Raw genomic sequence first — 21,685 nt, forward strand, 5'->3', positions numbered from 1 at the left:
AAATAACCTGAAAGAATGGGTATTTGCTCAAGAGAGCAATTGAATTATAGGAACAATAATGAAAGGAACATGCATAATCAGAGTAATTGCAGCGAAATGTAAAACATTTAACTATTCTGAACTTAGAATAGGAACGAAGAAATATTTGCAGTATTTAAAAGAAAAATCAGGAATACTTGCCTCGCGAAGCTTTAATCACAATTATCGGTTGACTTTTGAATTGCCTTGAATGTTTGGCTTTATCGTCCAACCACTAGCCTATCCTGGATACGATCCCACAGTCTGGCCCTTCGATTGGAACTTCGTTAATCTCGACGTCTAATCACTAGATCATTCCTAGTCCAATGTCGATACTCGGGTTTCCCGTCTAGGACCTACAGGGTTAAGATACCCTAATTCAGATAATCGTTTCACTTAACATAACACCACTATCCTATTCTACCCATATGACTTCATAACCCAACTCATATTTATATTTATTATTTAAATACAAATAGCAATTGTGGTTCACATCTTCGAAACTTAGTTCAGTGTTTATTTTCGGAAAGTATGTATACTCGTTGGTTTGAAAATAGTAAGGTAATTGATTATTCACAAAATATCTTGTCACGTCACGTAAGTAGGTTTCGTAAAATTTAATTATATATCCTCGTTCGACGTCTTCGATAATTACAGGTTACGTTCCCGTAGTTTCGGAATTAATTTTCCCGAAAATCGGGCAGCGTCTTCTTTGTTTATCGGTCTACCCGTCGAAATCAAATCGATGTCAAATTCACAACAGCAATCCAATCATAACCAATTCCACAAATCCCAAACTCCGATTCGGTTAATTACTATCATTACTTGTATTTTACATTTTTATTCGTATTTTTATTTTATTCACATTTTTCATTTCACAATTAATTTTACCAACCAATTTTATTTAATTAATAACGGAGGACTCAGATTAAAATCATCATCGCCCACCTTCGGCTCGCCGAGGCTCATCACCGACGGCGGTGAAATTCATAGGTTTCCGAATATCGGACATCCTACGCGAATCCCACCGATTAAAAAATTTAATTTTCATGCACGAAAAATGAATTTTATTTCATGAATATTAATCAGAATTTCCTGCAGAAAAAAAATAAAATAAAATTCTTAAATCAGTCGGGTTACACGCACACAACACGCGTCAGTAGCCGAAAATAAATGGAAAGTGATAACCGAAATCAAGCACAGGCAACCAGAACTCAAACACAGGAAACACATCAAAATCAACACACATACGTTTGTATTTATATATATATATATATATATTTACCGAGCAAAAGGAAGAAGACGACGGTGATTCGTCGGAAAAAGAAAATCAACAGAAACGAAAAATAAAGCGGCGGCACAGGGCAGTGGTGGCGATATAACGGAAATAAGGGAGAGAAGTAGGAGGAGAGAAAGAGGGAAGAGAGGGGAGAAAGAGATATCGAGCGAGCGAGAGAGATTGAGGGCTCGCAGAGAGAGAGAGAGAGAGAAAATCGATTGAGAGAAAAGAGAGAGAGTCGGTGAAGAGAGAGCAGCACACAGAGAGAAAACAAGGCGGTGAGGGAGAGATAATGAGGCTGTGTTTCTATGTTATTCATTGATTTATTCTTTTATTTATTTTCGTTATTATCTCGTTTCGCATTGCGACCATCGATTTCAACAAATGATTTACGAGTAACAATAACACGAGAATTTATCTGAACATTTGTAAAAATTTTGAATTTTAAAAAAATCATTTTTGAAACGCGCATTCGACCCGTATTTTACAATTTTAACGAATACATGTGTGGTTAAATAAAAGCCAGAAATTTCTGAAATAATTTTAAAATTTTTTGAAATATTCCAAACTTAATAAAATAAAATTTTTATAATTTTTGAAGCATTCCGGAATTAAATACTGATTTTAGAATTAAAGGAGATCAGAAAATCATTTAAAGATAAATAATTAATAAAATATTGATTTCTAAATTTTATAAATCCCTGAAAATAATAAATAAAATTTTAGAACAACAAAAATAATTTTAGAAACAATTTTAGCATTTCTAAGAATAAATATTCAATAAAATTACATTAAAAATAAATTACGTTCATACAGCTCGATAATTAATTACAAAATTAATCTCCGCATCCAACAAATCACAAACAATAAATAATACAGCAATACACATAGCTGACAGAACCATCACATATTTCATTTACCTAATAATTTCATACTTATATTTACATATCGGATCCAAAAATAGGTTACTTAGCCGCTAAGTAACTAAAAAGATGATACGATTTTTAATACCAGAATTGGATAATTATCAAAACAGAACTTCCTATAAAACACTTTATACGAAAATAAAGTGATAATATCTCGCCTTTTGAAAATATGGAGTTTATTGATCTATAAAATGATTTGCTTATTAAAAATTCCACGCCGGGACTCGTACAGGTCAAACTGTACCCCGGATCGAAAAATTCAAAACATGAAAAGTGTTCAGAATTACCATATTAGGTTAGGAAGGAGTTTTCGTAAAAGTTTCAGGTTGTAAAGACGCAAAAACGGTTGAAGTGGGACGATTTCTTATTCTAAAAAGTAATTTGATAATCACGTAAAAATAATCATTATTGACTTTATAAATTCTTATAAAATCATACAATAATCCAAAAATTACCAGAAAAATACCAAAATTATTTACATTTAATTCTAGATAATTAAAAATTAAAAATATCTAAATTTTATCAGAAATAAACATCCAAATATTATTATCCTCCATCAAATAATTCACCAAAAATTCACATAAAAATCACATAATAATTATTTATTGATAAAAATAACTACATAATATTTCCCAGACGTTACATCCTTCCCCCCTTAAAAGGATTCTGTCCTCAGAATCATGCAAAAAATACAGGCCATGATATTTTCCGGGTATCTTACCTAAAATTTCTCGGAACTCATCACTTTAATCACTATTCAACGGTCCCCTACCGTAATCAAATTTATCAGTTGCTCATGCAACCCCTAACTCAATCTTTACTTCATACATTTGGAGCTAAATTACTTTTCATAGTCATATACATTTGAACATCTTATAAACTCATTTTTCCCGTAAAAATAAGGCCAACTCATTCACAATCGTTCTATCTATCTCACTGTTTCAAAGGACTACTTAATTTACAGTAACCTTCTTTTATTTCCAATTCTAATAGTTTGTGTTCATGAAATTTCTATTTTCACTGACTGTTCTACTTTACTTTTCATGTCTATTTCCATTCAATCAGTCTAATCTATGGTCATTTTCAATCGTATTTGAAAACCTTTAGCTGGGCTCTTGTACTCTCCATATTTCTGCGCCCGATATACTTAGCTCAGGGCGTCTGATGCTTCGAAATGTTCTAGATCTATCCAAAAACTAAAAATTAAAGGAAAATCTTGACAATTGCATTTAACTCACCAATTTGTAGTACACTTCGATTTCTTTTCGATCACTATTAGGTATATTCATCGAGCGAGAATCTCTTACTATCTGAAAGGAAATATATTAATTTGGGAACAGAATGAATCATAACTTCATTCAAAACCCGGTCTCTCGGTACTAATACTTATTTTGTTGTCATATCAAATTAGATATCAATACGAACTTTGATGCTGACAACGTTCTATACTGAAGTCAACATCAATCATCTGTATTAATACCACCTTTGATATCTAACAACAAAGTAAGTATCGGCATAACCCAGAAGACGGATCAAAGCCTATTCTTCAATTTCTAACTTTTCAAATTCCTTTACTCATTCCCCAGTAATCCTAATGATATTCACTCTTTCTTTTCGACTCAAGATATCTGTCCTTAGATGGACCTTTCCTGTTTGGTAGTTAACCATACAACTGGAGCTCATAATCAATTATAACTAGAATTCATACCTTCGAAGCTGAGAATGCAGTTGCTACTCTCCAACCCTTTGCATGCATATCTTCAGGCGTTTAACTTGGTCTTCCTTACTCCTCCATTCTCGTTTTCCATGATAACTTTTTTGCATAGCACAAAACACTCTTTATTTCATTATTCTTTCATTCCACATTTCTGAAGTTTTCCTTTACTCATTATTTCATTCTTTTTGAGTTATACGATACAGGGATTTTGACACCAGCTTGACTCTGTGCAGTAACCGATGAGAAATTCTTACCTCATTCTCCGAGGTAACCTTGGTAAATCATTCATTCGAACCTCCTGAACTTCACTTTAATAATAAAGAATTCCGACATGAGATTCATTGTAACGTTCTTCTCTCACAGTTCGCCATTAATACCTTTATTTAATCTTTCCTGGTTACACCCATCTTTGGAACAAATTCCTATCTCCAATTATCGACGTTTTACCTCATTCTCCTATCAGTTCTGGCACAACCTACATTCACAACTTGCATATATCCTGGAATATTTTATAAAATTTCTTTATCATCCTTTTGATTCCATTTCTTTTCTTCATTATTTCTCCATTCTCATTATTCATTATCTCTTTTAAACATAATGAATTTCTTTTTCTTAGTAATATTAATCTGTTCATTATTAGATAGGTCATTTATGGAGTTCACACTAGAATGAAGGCTTTTATTTATAATATTTAAATTCTTACTAACAGAGTATTATCGAATTTTATCGGTAACTATTCTCTTAGCCTTGCTTAACTCATCACAGATCACGTATTTGACTTTTCCTCATTGATCAACATCTCTTTTCCTGAGTTCACATGCGGACTTCATCAATCTCCGTCTTACATTAGATGCTTGAACTTGGGAATTTCCCCGTATTTCATAGTAACTTCTATTCAATCATAATTCGACAAGGATGTACATTCACGTCCTTCCTGGAGTATTATTACAGATGATAGAATCTCTTTGGTTTATCTTGAACCTTCAGTTCTTGAAAATATTCTTCTCACTAGAAGGAACCAATAACTTTCTGTTCCTTTTGTCTATTGAAAAGGCGTATTCATCTAGATAAAATCTCGCACAGGCTTGCAGTAATATCACACTACTTTTACTACATTTCCACTTCTGCTGATGCCATTACTTCCTCCAAATTGCTAATTACTTTGATTTCGGATCTGAAAATCATGTCAGAATTTGACTTAATCTAATTGGAATTGATCTCCATTTAACTGATCATTAGTTGGTAAAGTTGATCAATTAACTCTTTTAACTGATCACTTAAACCAAGTGCTGACTAGCTAACTGGAATCAAAGACCAATTATATAAAGTCGGTTTGGTCATAACAACTTTCTCAAGAACCGAAATCGCAATCGCTTAGAGTACCAATGGAAATAAAAATATACTTCTTTATCCTTAAAAGTAGGGTAATTTCTGAAAATAATGGCAGCACTTCCCCTATATCATTGACTACCAGTCGGGCTCAAGCCGACACCATCAATCAACCAAATTGTCCACAATCATATACATCCACTTCCATCAACCAAATTCATCCATTCACCATAACTCCAACTATAACATTTTGATCAGCACTTGTACTATTAACTGGCGTAACATCTATCTTTCAAATTGGACTGAGGTCTTAAACCAACAATGATTAATATAACCATACTTTTCTCATTTCTTTCAGAATATTACAAAATATTATTAGTGAACTTAAAATTCATCTTGTTTTTTTTCAAAAAATTTATTTCACGAGTATTTTAACTTATTTCTTGCCATTACTAATTGTGTACAATTACTTTTAAGAATTATGTCGCATCCTTCAACCAGTCACAACAATCATCTATCTTGGACGATACACATTCAATTTTATTAACTAATATGTTTATCTTTTAATAACCACGCACGGTTTTCATTATTATCATGACAATCTGGTGGGAACTTAATCGTTATATCATTATTTCTTAAAAGATTTTACAGTCGAGTCACCATTGCTTCATCTTCATTTATGTTCCCGTATCGAACTTTCATTATTGGTCCAGTTATGGGTATTAAATTTACCATAACTTATTTACTTAAGTTAGGGAACTTCACAATTCCTTGAAGAACACGTTCAAAGTTTGGTTGCAATCAATATTTCTTCTATCTTGACTCCTCACGACAAATTTCTTCCCGCGAAGAAGGGATGCTTCACGTGTTAATTGCCTGTCTGAGTCATTGTTCATAATTCCCTTGATCTTCGATCGTCGTCCCGACATTTGCTTGCTTTGTCTGATGCACACAGCTTTACTTCCTTATTTCCTAACTAATTTATTCGTTACAATTCATTAACGATTTATTTCTTGTTGAAATCTTCTGATTTGAAGTGCATCGCATTAGCGTAATCTACCATACTGGTGAGATCCTCATAACATGAAAAACCGTCAGATTTGATGTCTTTGCCACGACCGCGTTGTCGGTGTGTCCATTCTTCCTTGCTCGTAAATGTCCATCATTTATCGGCTTGCAATCACATCCTCCTTCGACACGTAATTCTACCTGTCACACGGGACTATTCTATTTCTTTTGTAATCGTCAGAGAACAGACTCAACGTAAGAGGAGAGTGTGTGAATAGGATTTTGATTGAAAAACGGGATAAGGATAACAATACAACAAATGATTGGAAGAATTTGTAAATCAATAAATTGAAGGAAGAAGAATGAGTGAAGATTTAGATGTGAATGAGACAACCATATTTATATGCAAGATGGCCAGTCTTTCACACTATATGGCATACATCACATGATTAGGTGGCGTCCCACCAGACTCTTCATCATTTTGACAAAGCGTCACATCACAACACTGTTTGTCTCAATTAGGAAGTAATATTTTAAGAAGAGAAATAATTCAGAAGGAGTACAATAAATTTTCTTTCGTTTTTGCCTCATATGATTGAAGAAGAACATACATATTCAAGGATTAAGAAGAAAATATGCTATCATTTTAGAAGAAAGAATGTCAGTGTTGATCACATTCCACACTTCACTAATGTATGCCTTCAGGAACCATTCGAATGAGAGATTTACCATTTAAGTCACATTACAACTTCAGAATATCGTCTGAAAATGCCTCCATATTAAATGCTTTAATGATTTGCTCATAATCGTGTCCTTACGAAATTTATAATCACTACTTACGACTTCATCTATGCCACCTAGAATAACCATCGATCATGCAATGCCTCAACTTCGTTGATAGAAATACGATTCTTCTCCAATCATCTGGAAGAGTCTTCCATTTCCTTCAATCATCCTTTGTCCATTCGAATCACGACTCTCGTTATATTTTAATAATTTCATGAATTGGGTAATTAATGTTTAACATGTTGATTCAATTATTGATAAAATTTACTTTTGACTTTCACAGAAACTTTAAGCTTTTTCCCTGTTGGTGGGTCTACATGGTCCCCCAAATTAACAATACTGAGTCTAAATCCATTCTTCTTTTCAAATCATTTTCTGTTTGTAATAACAAGAACATGAATAGTAATTCGACAACCAAATTGTAAAACTCATGTCATGCAAAAATTTTCTGAAAATTGATAAAAAAATCTTTTCCGAAATCTTATTTTAAAGTTTTGGCAATCAAATATTTGGTCGTCATTAATATATAAGTTACTTGCTATTTTTAAGATTCACCAATGAAATATCTAATTAAAAGAATGCCCATATAAGGGTCTCTCTACTTTGGTACTTCTTCCACTTTTCCTTGTATTCTGCTCGCACTTATTAGTCGACAAAACTTCATTTACCGTCGTATATCATTTTATTCGCAATTCTACCGCAACGCTGACAATTAGTACTATCTTTGACATTCTCGTCGTCATCCTTGACGTTGTACTTGCAACCACCCATGCAATTTGACGTTCCTTCTGTAGATAAGGTTGCATCTTCTTGCTAGTCTTACCTACACCTAGTAAGGTAGATATCATTCCTCGCGCAGCGCCCGATAAGTGATAAGAATCTTCTCGCAATGGTGGTGCCTTTGCAGCTTGCAACTTTGGCCCTCCATCAGCTTCCATCAAATCGTGGCCTCCGACGTGGAGCTCATCCTATAACCTAATCCAAAGTTAAATTGTAGCTTCTCTTACACAAATTTGAAAGGAATATGTCCTAAGTCCAATCATGTATTAGGATTTAGGAATAACTTCCTGTGTAATCTGTTTTGATTTCATTGATATTAATAAAAGACTTGTTTTGTTTTTATTACGGGCTCTATCTATTTAAGTGTTTAAATAAGATATACCATAGTTTAGAGTAAAGCTTTTTATGGATTATGATGAGATCATAATAGTGAGACCTAAAAGATGATAACTCTAAACTTAAATAGTTCCTGGTCGTAGGATTACTAACTCGTAATTAATAATCCGCAGAGATCGGTACATACTATGCTTGCTTCATTATGAAGGATGTCTGTTCTCATAGACATTTGTGTGGTGACACTATAGCTAGTATGTAGGTGCTTATTATGAAATAAGTTCACTGAACATGACTCGCACACCTGAACAACTGATGGAGTTCACTCACGTGTCAGCAGTTGTTCACATAGTGATAGTTGTGCAAGTATCCTTAGACTTGAGGTCATCATAGTCATCTTGTGTACACTAAACTATGCTTTGGTTTAGTTCTTAGTCTCCAGGGACAATTATTAGGGCTCTACTGGGTATAGGAATTTGTACACGAAGATAGTGTATGATCAATAAAGGATCTACCCCTTCCAGTGAAGGAAGCGAATGTTCAAGGCTGATCCACTTATGCTAGTTCAGGAATCTCTGACCAGAGTAAATGAAATTAGAAAGGAGTTTCTAATTTGCATAGAACTACGCATAGTAAATGGTAAGCAAGTGATTGAATTAGATAGGCTTGATACGAGATCCATACCTTGTATTTAATCGGGATATTGTAGCGTAGAAGGAGTTTATTGTAAGTTAACTATTCACTGAATAGGTTCTTGGTATTCTAAGCAGTGAATTCATATTTTCCGGATAGTCGCGATATGCTGAGAAGTATCCCTCACGATGTAGAATAAATGTGATTAATTAATTAATCATATTTAATAAATTAGAAAATTTATATAAATAATGATAAAATAGTTTTATTATTATTTATTTCTACTACCGGCTTAATATTGAACCTACAGAGTCACACCATAAAAAGAGAATGATTTAATGGTGGAGAAATTAATTAATAATGGCTAATAATTATTTATTTGTGAAATAAATAATTAATTGGCAAATTTAATAATTGATTAAATGAGATTTAATTGATTATAAATTAATTAAGAAAAGTTCTTAATATTATTAATTAAAGGATTTAATTTTTGGAAATTAAATTAAGAGAGAGAATTATTTCTAAAGTGTTTAGAAAAAGGATTAATAATTAAAAGGTGTTTTAATTATTAATGAGAATAATAAATGGGATAATAATAGTATTATTTATGGGAAAATTTCAGCTGAAAATTTTGCCTAGAAATACACTATTATAGACCCTATTTTCAACTGAACCCCAAAACCCAAAAAGTTTGGAAAACCCAATTCTCTCCACCTCTTTCCTCCTCCTTAACAGCGTTTTCTTGGTGGATACCGGTGGAGTGCTTCACACTTGAGAAGCAACTGCTAAGGATCTCTGATCGTTGTCTCCGAATTATTTTAAAGGTTAGATTCGATCCCTCGAATTTTTATTCAGGATCTGTATGCTTTTATTTGGATTTTATATGTGCGAAAGTGTTTTCCCATGCCCCCGCTGCGTTTAAAATCCAATAATGGTATCAGAGCATAGGTTGTATGCATATAGATCTGTGGTAAAAATTTCAGAATTTTATGTGCTTGTATGAATTAATTATGATTTTTACAAGTTATATCATGGATTAATTTTGTCTGATGAGAAATCGTTTCTCAGAATAATTTTGAATGTTGATCTGGGTTGTACAAGTGTTGTAGATCGTCTGAGTATTATTTTTCATAATTTTAGGATGTATAGATTTTTTATTATGAATTTTTGAAGTTCTTGTAATTAAATTCGTAATTAAATAATTATATATATATATGAATTGTATATATGTATATATCTGTCATCTGCATGTTGTGTTTGATGTTTGTTTGCCTCTATGATGTCTGACTGATTGCACGGAAGAGAAGACACAAAAGTCTGTTGACGCACGGAGTTCGAGGAAAGCGGCGGCTGCTGCAGAAAAAAAAATAGGGATGTCGCGCATTCTGGGAATGCGTTACACACCTGTGGCGTATTCACGGAATGCGTTACACCTTTTAATTGGTTAAAAGGGTCGTAACGCATCACCGGAATGCATTACAGGGCTTGTAACGCGTTCCTGTAATGCGTTACAGCCCGACTGTCCATATTAAAATTGATTTTCTGGGAGTTTCATAACTCCGTGTTAGGCGTGCAATATACCGTTGGATTCGTTTTTCCGAGACGGATCTAATGGAGTGATCAATTTTAGTTTATATAAAAGTGTTGAACTGTTTATATTTCCGGAAGTGTTTTAAAGCTGTTTTTAACTATTTTAACTGCTTTTAAATGCTTCATGTGATACATAGAGATGTATAATGCTTAGACTAATGTGCTAGATGATATAACATGCCTACCTTGATGTTTATTCATGTTTATATATGTGATATATGCTTAGTTTATCATGCGATGATAGATTTAGGTGAACTTAAATGAACATAAGGCGTTTGTTAGACAACCTAGTATAGTGAAATTGTTTCATAACCTTAAGAACAATATTATGAATACAATCATGAGATTCTTGTGTTTCTGAAACACGTAATTGAATATGTATTTTCGATATGAGAGAAAGGATGATTATGTCAACAACAAATTTCTATCTGTAAGAAAGGGTTATTAAGTGACGACTCTTGACAATGCTCCACCCGATCTGGGAATTATCTGATTATTGATTATTGATTTGAAATATTTAATTTAAAAGGAAGAATTTCTTTATAATATGATTATGATTGTAACGTAATATAATCCCTCTAAAATTAAATAATATCAAGTAGTAATTGGCCAATGATACAACGGGCTTGTGTCGGTCATAGCCTTCCAACATGATAGAAAAGTAGTTCTTATTTTTAAATCATTGTCGTTTCGTGCCACAGCCGAGGGCTTTGATTTCGAAGTAAGAAATACTTGTCTATTATATAGAGATGTGTACATTGAATAAGAATCTAAAGGTCATTACGTGCCATAGCTGTGGGCCTTTGGGGACTGATTCAATTGTACGGAATGTTGGGTTAGACTTGACTTAGAATATTGAGTTTGTCGTACCACAGCCGTGACTCAATTATTCAAGAGGCTAAAGTTTGATTAGGGAATAACATTAGATGTAATTGACAAGAGTTGTCTGCCTATTGAACATTACATGGCATTTCGTGCCACAGCCGGGGTTGTGTAATGAAATGTAGGATCCCTATTCCCACTAGCATTATGAATGCTTATTTTTCACGTAGGGGTTGAATAAATTAGATAAACTAGTGGGAGCCACTTATGAATAAAGACCCGATTCATATAGTATTTTAAAATGAAATCGAATATTTGTTTAGTGTATTATGTGTTTATCATTTACAGATTTCTTTGTATGTTATGTCTTCTGCACTATCACTCAGGAGCATACTAGATGCTCACAAATTGACTGGTCCTAATTATGCTGACTGGCTTCGAAACTTGAGAATTGTTCTCAGGATTGAGAAGCTGGAATACGTGATTGACTCACCTAAGCCTACTGAAACTGCTAGTGATGCACATAATGATGAACATGTTGTGTATCGTAAGTGGATAGATGATGCAAATGTTGCTCAATACATCATGCTAACTTCCATGAACATTGAGCTACAGAAGCAACATGAGCATATGGATGCTCACACTATCCTAATACATCTACAAGAGTTGTATGATGTGGCGGGAAGGATAGCTCGATATGAGATATCGAAGGAGCTGTTCGGTTGTAGGATGTCTGAGGGATCATCTGTGAATGACCATGTACTTAAGATGATCAATTTGATTGAACGTCTTGGACGACTTGGTTTTGCCATGGATGGGGAGCTGAGCCAAGACTTGGTCTTGCAATCGCTTCCGAGTTCGTTCTCGCAGTTTGTTGTGAACTTTTACATGAATAAGTTGGATGTCAGCCTGCCTGAACCCCACAACATGTTGAAGACTACGGAATCGAATTTTCCCCCTAAGAACAGTTCTGTTCTTCTAATTGGTGAATGTTCCAATCCTAAGAAAAGGAAGAGGAACTCTTCCAAGAAGAAGAAAGTAGGTGAGAAAACTCCAGTTCCACCAAAAGCTGAAGACCCCAAGAGCAAAGTTGTTTGCTTTCACTGTAACAAGGTGGGGCACTGGAAGAGGAACTGCAAGGTTTACCTTGCAGAATTGAAGAAGAAGAAGGGTAGTGAGACTACCACTTCTGATTAAGGTATGTTCATGATAGAAGTGAATATGTCATTAAATCAAATTTCTACTTGGGTATTAGATACTGCCTGTGGTTCTCATATCTGCAATTCGTTGCAGGGACCAAGGAGAAGTAGGACTCTTGAGGAAGAGGAGGTGATTCTACTGATGGGAAATGGAGCAAGAGTTGCTGCTGTAGATGTAGAATCATTTCATTTACATAGGCCTACGGGCAAGACTATTGTTTGAAATAATTGTTATTTTGTTCCCTCGATTGTGAGGAATATTATTCCCATGTTAGACTTGGCTGGATTTTCATTTATTATTGAGAATAATGAATGTTATATTCTTAGAGATAATATTCTTTGTGGACGTGGTACTTTAAATAATGGTCTGTATAAATGTGACATAATTTACTTCAGATTGAACAAACTAATAAAAGAAAAGGGATGATGAAAATCTCACTTTATAGTGGCACTGCAGTCTCCATTTAGTAGACATGGAGAGAGGACTGCAAATTTGCTAGGAATGGACACACAGATGTATGTGGACCAATGTCTAAGCAAGCCATGGGTGGATTTTCATACTTCATTACTTTCATAGATGATAGATCTAGATTCGGATATGTGTTTGATGAAACATAAGTCTGAAGCCTTTGAAAAGTTCAAAGAGTATAAGTATGAAGTGGATAAACAAACCAAACAGAGTATTATAATTCTTCGATTAGATCGAGGTGGTGAATACTTTAATGGAGTTTTTCTAGATTATCTCAAAGTAAATGGTATAGTCTCCCAGTGGACTCCTCCAGATTGGTATCTGAAAGGAGAAATCGAACTTTGTTAGACATAGTTCGGCCCATGATGAGCTATGCAAATCTTCCAGTATTCCTATGGGGTTATGCATTGGAAACCTCAACATATTTACTGAATAAGGTGCCTTCCAAATCTGTTCCTCAAACTCCGTATGAGATATGGAAAGAAAGGAAACCGAGTCTTAAACACGTTAAGATTTGGGGATGTCCAGCTTATGTCAAGAAAGTTGACCCAGATAAGCTGGAATATCGATCCCTAAAATGTAGTTTTGTGGGATATCCTAAAGAGACTTTAGGGTATTACTTTTACACCGATCATCGGGTGTTTGTCTCCAGACATGCTACCTTCTTGGAAAAGGAGTTTATCCTTGAAGGAAACAGTGGGAGCAAAATTGAACTTGATGAAGTTCAAGAAGCACAAACTACTACGGATCAAGTGGAAACACCTGTTCTGACTGAACAACCTTTTGTGGAACAGCCCATTCATAGATCAGGGAGAGTGTCTCGCCAACCTGAGAGGCAATATGGCCTTTTTATTGAGAATGACAATGAGTTGTCGATCATTGATGATGACGACCCTGTGACCTATAATGAGGCTATGAGTAGTGTTGACTCAGAGAAATGGCATAGTGCCATGAAATCCAGAATGGAATCTAAGTATACGGTATACAAAAGATAGATTATAGCAGATGGCCAGGTGGAGACCTATAAGGCCAGGCTTGTGGCAAAAGGATTCAAACAAAGGCAATGGATTGACTTTGATGAAACCTTTTACCTGTAGCCCTGTTAAAATCAGTTCGGATTTTGCTTGCGATTGCTGCTTATTATGACTATGAGATCTGGCAATTAGCCAGATGGTTTGCTTTCCAAGAGAAATGAAAACCTAGTGTGTAAGCTGCTGCGAACCATATGTGGTTTAAAACAAGCTTCTCGTAGATGGAATATCCGTTTTGATGAGACAATCAAAGAGTTTGATTTCATCAAAAACGTAGATGAACCATGCGTCTACAAAAGGGTTAGTGGGAGCGCGGTAACATTTCTTATATTGTATTGAATTAGAGTTACCAAACATAAAAATGTAGCAGACCCACTCACAAAGCTACTTTGATCGTCATAAAGACAAGATGGGTATTAGATACCAGAGTGATTGGCTTTAGTACAAGTGGGAGATTGAAAGGAATATGTCCTAAATCCAATCATGTATTAGGATTTAGGAATAACTTCCTGTGTAATATGTTTTGATTTCATTGATATTAATAAAAGACTTGTTTTGTTTTTATTACGGGCTCTATCTATTTAAGTGTTTAAATAAGATATATCATAGTTTAGAGTAAAGCTTTCTATGGCTTATGATGAGATCATAATAGTGAGACCTAAAAGATGATAACTCTAAACTTAAATAGTTCCTGGTCGTAGGATTACTAACTGGTAATTAATATTCCGCAGAGATCGGTACATACTATGCTTGCTTCATTATGAAAGATGTCTGTTCTCATAGACATTTGTGTGGTGACACTATAGCTAGTATGTAGCTGCTTATTATGGAATAAGTTCACTGAACATGACTCGCACAACTGAACAGCTGATGGAGTTCACTCACGTGTCAGCAGTTGTTCACATAGTGATAGTTGTACAAGTATCCTTAGACTTGAGGTCATCATAGTCATCTTGTGTACACTGAACTATGCTTTGGTTTAGTTCTTAGTCTCCAGGGACAATTATTAGGGCTCTACTGGGTATAGAAATTTGTACACGAAGATAGTGTATAATCAATAAAGGATCTACCCCTTCCAGTGAAGGAAGCGAATGTTCAAGGCTGATCCACTTATGCTAGTTCAGGAATCTCTGGCCAGAGTAAATGAAATTAGAAAGGAGTTTCTAATTTGCATAGAACTACGCATAGTAAATGGTAAGCAAGTGATTCAATTAGATAGGCTTGACACGAGATCCATGCCTTGTATTTAATCGGGATATTGTAGGGTAGAAGGAGTTTATTGTACGGTAACTATTCACTGAATAGGTTCTTGGTATTCTAAGCAGTGAATTCATATTTTCCGGATAGTCGCGATATGCTGAGAAGTATCCCTCACGATGTAGAATAAATGTGATTAATTAATTAATCATATTTAATAAATTAGAGAATGTATATAAATAATGATAAAATAGTTTTATTATTATTTATTTCTACTACCGGCTTAATATTGAACCTACAGGGTCACACCATAAAAAGAGAATGATTTAATGGTGGAGGAATTAATTAATAATGGCTAATAATTATTTATTTGTGAAATAAATAATTAATTGGCAAATTTAATAATTGATTAAATGAGATTTAATTGATTATAAATTAATTAAGAAAAGTTCTTAATATTATTAATTAAAGGATTTAATTTTTGGAAATTAAATTAAGAGAGAGAATTATTTCTAAAGTGTTTAGAAAAAGGATTAATAATTAAAAGGTGTTTTAATTATTAATGAGAATAATAAATGGGATAATAATAGTATTATTTATGGGAAAATTTCAACTGAAAATTTTGCCTATAAATACACTATTATAGACCCTATTTTCAACTGAACCCCAAAATCCAAAAAGTTTGGAAAACCCAATTCTCTCCACCTCCTTCCTCCTCCTTAACATCGTTTTCTTGGTGGATACCGGTGGAGTGCTTCACACTTGAGGAGAAACTGCTAAGGATCTCTGATCATTGTCTCCGAATTATTTTAAAGGTTAGATTCGATCCCTCGAATTTTTATTCAGGATCTGTATGCTTTTATTTGGATTTTATATGTGCGAAAGTGTTTTCCCATGCCCTCGCTGCGTTTAAAATCCAACAAAATTCTCACAAGAATCGATCGCATATTCTTCAACACCACATGAAAAGTAGGGTAACATACCCAGTCTCCGTCAGTCTGTCTATTCCTCATTACTGTAGGATCTGAGAACTCAATATACCTATAACGTTGCGATATTCGCCTTACACCTCCCTGAACAATCCTAGCTTACCAATTCCATATCGGATCTGCTATCATAATTCGCACTCAACTCAACTTAACATGAGTATGCCTAGGGTATTTCCTATCTTGTACGACCTATCATTCCTATCTTACTCTCACCTATTCTTATTTCAGTGACCAATAACCTGCAGCTCTGATACCAACTTGTAACAACCCAAATCCGGGGTCAAGATTTGGTGTCACGAAACAATCATTACATAAAATAAAAGAATATTCAATTAACCCCTTGAATCCGGATCGTTTACAAGTTATGGTATGAAACAAGAATCTACCCTTCTACAACTCACAATAACTAGAATACAAGTATAAATACCTTTGTACTAATGCTCTTGTTTCATTTTCTAACATCTTCGTGCTCTCGCAGCGGAGATCTTTCTAACTTCTGCTGTCTATCAAAAGCTATTCACTTTTATCATTATCTACTTCTGGAAGAAATAAGAATTACAAAGCAAAAGTGAGCCAAAAATGCCCAGCAAGTACATAATTTGAGTTTCAAGTATTAATACCAAAGGAAAATTTCCGGACAAAATCTTTAAACAATTCTATTATTTGAGCAAGTTGAGCGAATAAACATTGGCTGTCACCAGCCTTTAACTATAAATCCAAAAATGACAAGCGATTCCCCGATTCATCTCCTGAATCAGTGTTTTGTCCAGTTTTGGAATCATCAAACTTTAGAGAGAGAATGTCGTTAATGGAAATCAATAACAATTTGGACTGGACACTAGTTCACATTTATACGCTGCTGATCAGTCAGGATACAGTGTAGATCTATACCAAACCGTATAGATCCATTCAGGTACCTAGGCTCTATCGCCCAAGGGTCTGGTTCATCCCCGGCCCATAGGATCCAGCTCATCACTGGCCCTTACAGTAAACATCCAGCCCGTAGAGTGTTTTGATGTCAAATCATTTTGAATTCGAAACATCCCAATTCAGGGTTAGCAAATAACCCGTAAGAATGGGTATTTGCTCAAGACAGTAATCGAATTATAGGAACAATAATGAAAGGAACATGCATAATCAAAGTAATTACAGCGAAATGTAAGATATTTACCTATTCTGAACTTAGAATAGGAACGAAGAAATATTTGTAGTATTTAAAAGAAAAATCAGGAATACCTGCCTCGCGAAGCTTTAGTCACTATTATCAGTTGACTTTTGAATTACCTTGAACATTTTGCTTTATCGTCCAACCACTACCCTATCCTGGATATGTTCCCACACTCAGGCCCTTCGATTGGAACTCCGTTGATCTCAACGTCAAATCACTAGATCATTCCTAGTCTAATGTCGATACTCGGGTTTCCTGTCTAGGACCTATAGGGTTAAGATACCTTAATTCTGATAATCGTTTCACTTAACATAACACCACTATCCTATTCTACCCATACGACTTCATAACCCAACTCATAATTTTATGTATTATTTAAATACACATAGCAATTATGGTTCACATCTTCGAAACTCGGTTCGGTGTTTGTTTTCGGAAAGTATGTATACTCGTTGGTTTGAAAATAGTAAGGTAATTGATTATTCACAAAATATCTTGTCACGTTACGTAAGTAGGTTTCGTAAAATTTAATTATATATCCTCATTCGACGTCTCCGATAATTACAGGTTACGTTCCCTTATTTTCGAAATTATTTTTCCCAAAAATCGGGCAGCGTCTCCTTTGTTTATCGGTCTACCCATCGAAATCAAATCGACGTTAAATTCACAACAACAATTCAATTACAACCAATTACACAAATCCCAAACTCCGATTCGGTTAATTACTATCATTACTTGTATTTTACATTTTTATTCGTATTTTTAATTTATTCACATTTTTTTATTTCACAATTAATTTTACCAACTAATTTTATTTAATTAATAATATAGGACTCGGATAAAAATCATCATCGCCCATCGTCGGCTCGCCGAGGCTCATCGCCGACGACGGTGAAATTCACGGGTTTCTAATTATCGAACATCCTACGCGAATCCCACTGATTAAAAAATAATTTCCTCGCATGAAAAATGAATTTTATTTCATGAATATTAATCAGAATTTCCTGTAGAAACAAAATAAAATAAAAATCTTAAATCAGTCGGGTTACACGCGCACAACACGCGTCAATAGCCGGAAAATAAATGGAAAGTGATAACCGAAATCAAGCACAGGCAACCAGAACTCAAACACAGGAAACACATCAAAATCAACACACATACGTTTGTATGTATATATATATATGTATTTACCGAGCAAAAGGAAGAAGACGGCGGTGATTCGCTGGAAAAAAAGCAGCAAAAATGGAAAATAAGGCGACGGCACAGGGAAACAGCGGCGATACAGGGGAAATAAGGGAGAGAAGTCGGAGGAGAGAAAGAGGGAAGAGAGGGGAGAAAGAGATATCGAGTGAGCGAGAGAGATTGAGGGCTCGCAGAGAGAGAGAGAGAGAAAATTGATTGAGAGAAGAGAGAGAGTCGGTGAAGAGAGAGCAGCACAGAGAGAGAAAACAAGGCGGTGAGGGAGAGATAATGAGGCTGTGTTTCTATGTTATTCATTGATATTCGTTTATTTATTTTCGTTATTATCTCGATTCGCATTGCGACCATCGATTTCAACAAATGATTTACGAGTAACAATAACACGAGAATTTATCCGAACATCTGTAAAATTTCAAAGTAATTAAAACTAATTATCATAAAAATTTTGAATTAAAAAAAATCATTTTTGAAACGCGCTTTCGACCCGTATTTTACAATTTTTACGAATACTAGTGCGGTTAAATAAAAGCCAGAAAAATTCTGAATTTTTTTTAAAATTCTTGAAATATTCCAAACTTAATAAAATAAATTTTTTATAATTTTTGAAGCATTCCAGAATTAAATAATGATTTTACAATTGAAAGAGATCAGAAAATTATTTAAAGATAAATAATTAATAAAATATTGATTTCTAAATTTTATAAATCCCTAAAAATAATAAATAAAATTATAGAACAACAAAAATAATTTTAGAAACAATTATAGCATTTATAAGAACAAATATTCAATAAAATTACTTTAAAAATGAATTACGTTTATACAGCTCGATAATTAATTAGAAAATTAATCTCCGCATCCAACAAATCACAAACGATAAATAATACAGCAATACACATAGCTGACAGAACCATCACATATTTTATTTACCTAATAATTTCATACTTATATTTACATATCAGATCCAAAAATAGGTTACTTAGCCGCTATGTAACTAAAAAGACGATAAGATTTTTAATACCATAATTGGATAATTATCAAAACAGAGCTTCCTACAAAACACTTTATACGAAAATAAAGTGATAATATCTCGCCTTTTGAAAATATGGAGTTTATCGATCTATAAAATGATTTGCGTATTGAAAATTCCACGTCGGGACTCGTACAGGTCACACCGTACCCCGGATCGAAAAAGCCAAAACATGAAAAGTGTTCAGAATTACCAGATTAGGTTAGGAAGGAGTTTTTGGAAGAGTTAAACTGGGACGATTTCTGATTCTAAAAAGTAATTTGATAATCACGTAAAAATAATCATTATTGACTCTAGAAATTCTTATAAAATCATACAATAATCCAAAAAATTACCAGAAAAATACCAAAATTATTTACATTTAATTCTGGATAATTAAAAATTAAAAATATCTAAATTTTATCAGAAATAAACATCCAAATATTATTATCTATCATCAAATAATTCACCAAAAATTCACATAAAATTCACATAATAATTATTTATTGATAAAAATAATTACATAATATTTCCCAGATGTTACATTAGCTTCCCTCTTTCCTGGCACTTCAGTGTCACTAGGCAATGTACCAGGTTGTCGATTTAGCAAGGCATTGGCAATTTGCCCAATTTTATTTTCCAAGGTCTTGATAGAAACAACTTGACTCTTGTACATGAACTTTAACTCCTCTAATTCCGATTTTTCATTAGCTTGTTGCAGGTGGAGTTGTTATTTTGGTGCATACTGCGGTTGCTGAAAACTAGGGGGGTTGTACTGCTTAGCTGGATACTGCTGATAAGGCTGTTGAACCACATTCTGAGCATTGCTCCAACTGAAATTAGGATGACTGCGGTTGTTAGGATGATAGGTGGCTGGCATAGATTGCTGCGATCGCTAAAAGTTGCTCCCGAATTGAGCTGATTCTCTAGAAATTGTGCACTGATCAGTATCATGGGCACCAACGCAAAGTTCATAGACACTGGTGATTTGATTAACTCCATAATTAGCCAAAGTGTCCACCTTCATTTTTAAAGCCTTAAGTTGGGCAACAATAGCAGTTGCTGCGTCCAACTCCAGAATTCCTGCTACTTTTCCCTGAGTCAGTCTCTGGGAAGGATTTTGGTATTCATTAGCAGCCATCAGTTCAATAAGTTCATAAGCTTCATCATAGCTCGTAGCCCACAAGGCTCCTCCTGATGCTACATCAAGCATGGGTCTAGAACTAGGACCCAATCCATTGTAGAAACAGTTGATAATCATCCAATCAGGCATGCCATGGTGTGAGAACTTCCTTAGCATCTCCTTATATCGATCCCAAGCCTCACACAAAGATTCTCCTATTTGCTGAGCAAACTGGGTAAGAGCATTCCCGATTGCAGTTGTCTTCGCCATGGGGAAGAATTTAGTGAGAAACTTTTGAGCAAGATCTTCCCAAGTGGTGATAGACCCTGTTGGTAGAGAATGTAACAAGCACTTAGCTTTTTCCCTCAGAGAGAATGGGAAGAGTCGTAGCTTGAGAGTATCTTCAGTCACATCATTGAAGTTGAAAGTGTCGTAGATCTCGATAAAATCCCTGATGGGCATGTTGGGGTCTTCAGTGGGAGAACCCCTAAACTAAACTGAGTTTTGTATCATCTGGATCGTGCTTAACTTGATCTCAAAAGTGTTAGCCCTGATGGCTGGTCTAATGATGCTAGACTGAATGTCATTAATCTTAGGCTTAGAATAGTCCATCAAAGCCTTCGGATTATCCGCTTGATCACCCATACCTACTACAAATGGCTCTTCAACTTTCTCTTCTTCTTCTACCTTCTTTTCTTCCTCAAAAACTTCCCTACGTACTACCACAAGTTTTTTCTTAGCTTTATCCAGAGTTCTCTTACGAGTACGCGAACGTGTATGCATACACCCTCGCTAGTGCACCTGAAATAAAACAAGGAAACAAATAAGTAACAATGACGAGTCAATGAACTTTAACGACCACTGATGGAAAGCACATAAACTATCAATTAACACTGCAGTCCCTGGCAGCGGCGCCAAAAATTTGTTAGTCGCTAAACACGCGCTAATAATACACGCAAGTATACGAGTTCGCAAGTAGTATAGAATCTTTTATAGTTCGTTCCCATAGAGACTGTATTGCTTAACTAATTAATTCATGCACCTAAGCAACAATGTATGGTTATTATTCAATGCTAAGACGA

The 21,685-nt window shown here is 34.5% G+C and overlaps 1 non-coding gene across 1 annotated transcript; it reads left to right on the top strand.

The window, feature by feature from the left end:
• The first annotated feature begins 20,751 nt into the window (after positions 1-20,751).
• On the top strand, positions 20,752-20,858 carry LOC141694359 (small nucleolar RNA R71). The gene has a single exon (XR_012563673.1). It is a non-coding gene; the product is annotated as a small nucleolar RNA R71 (small nucleolar RNA).
• The last annotated feature ends 827 nt before the right edge of the window (positions 20,859-21,685 follow it).

The sequence above is a fragment of the Apium graveolens genome, chromosome 10 (assembly GCF_009905375.1).
Source record: "Apium graveolens cultivar Ventura chromosome 10, ASM990537v1, whole genome shotgun sequence".
NCBI lineage: Eukaryota > Viridiplantae > Streptophyta > Magnoliopsida > Apiales > Apiaceae > Apium > Apium graveolens.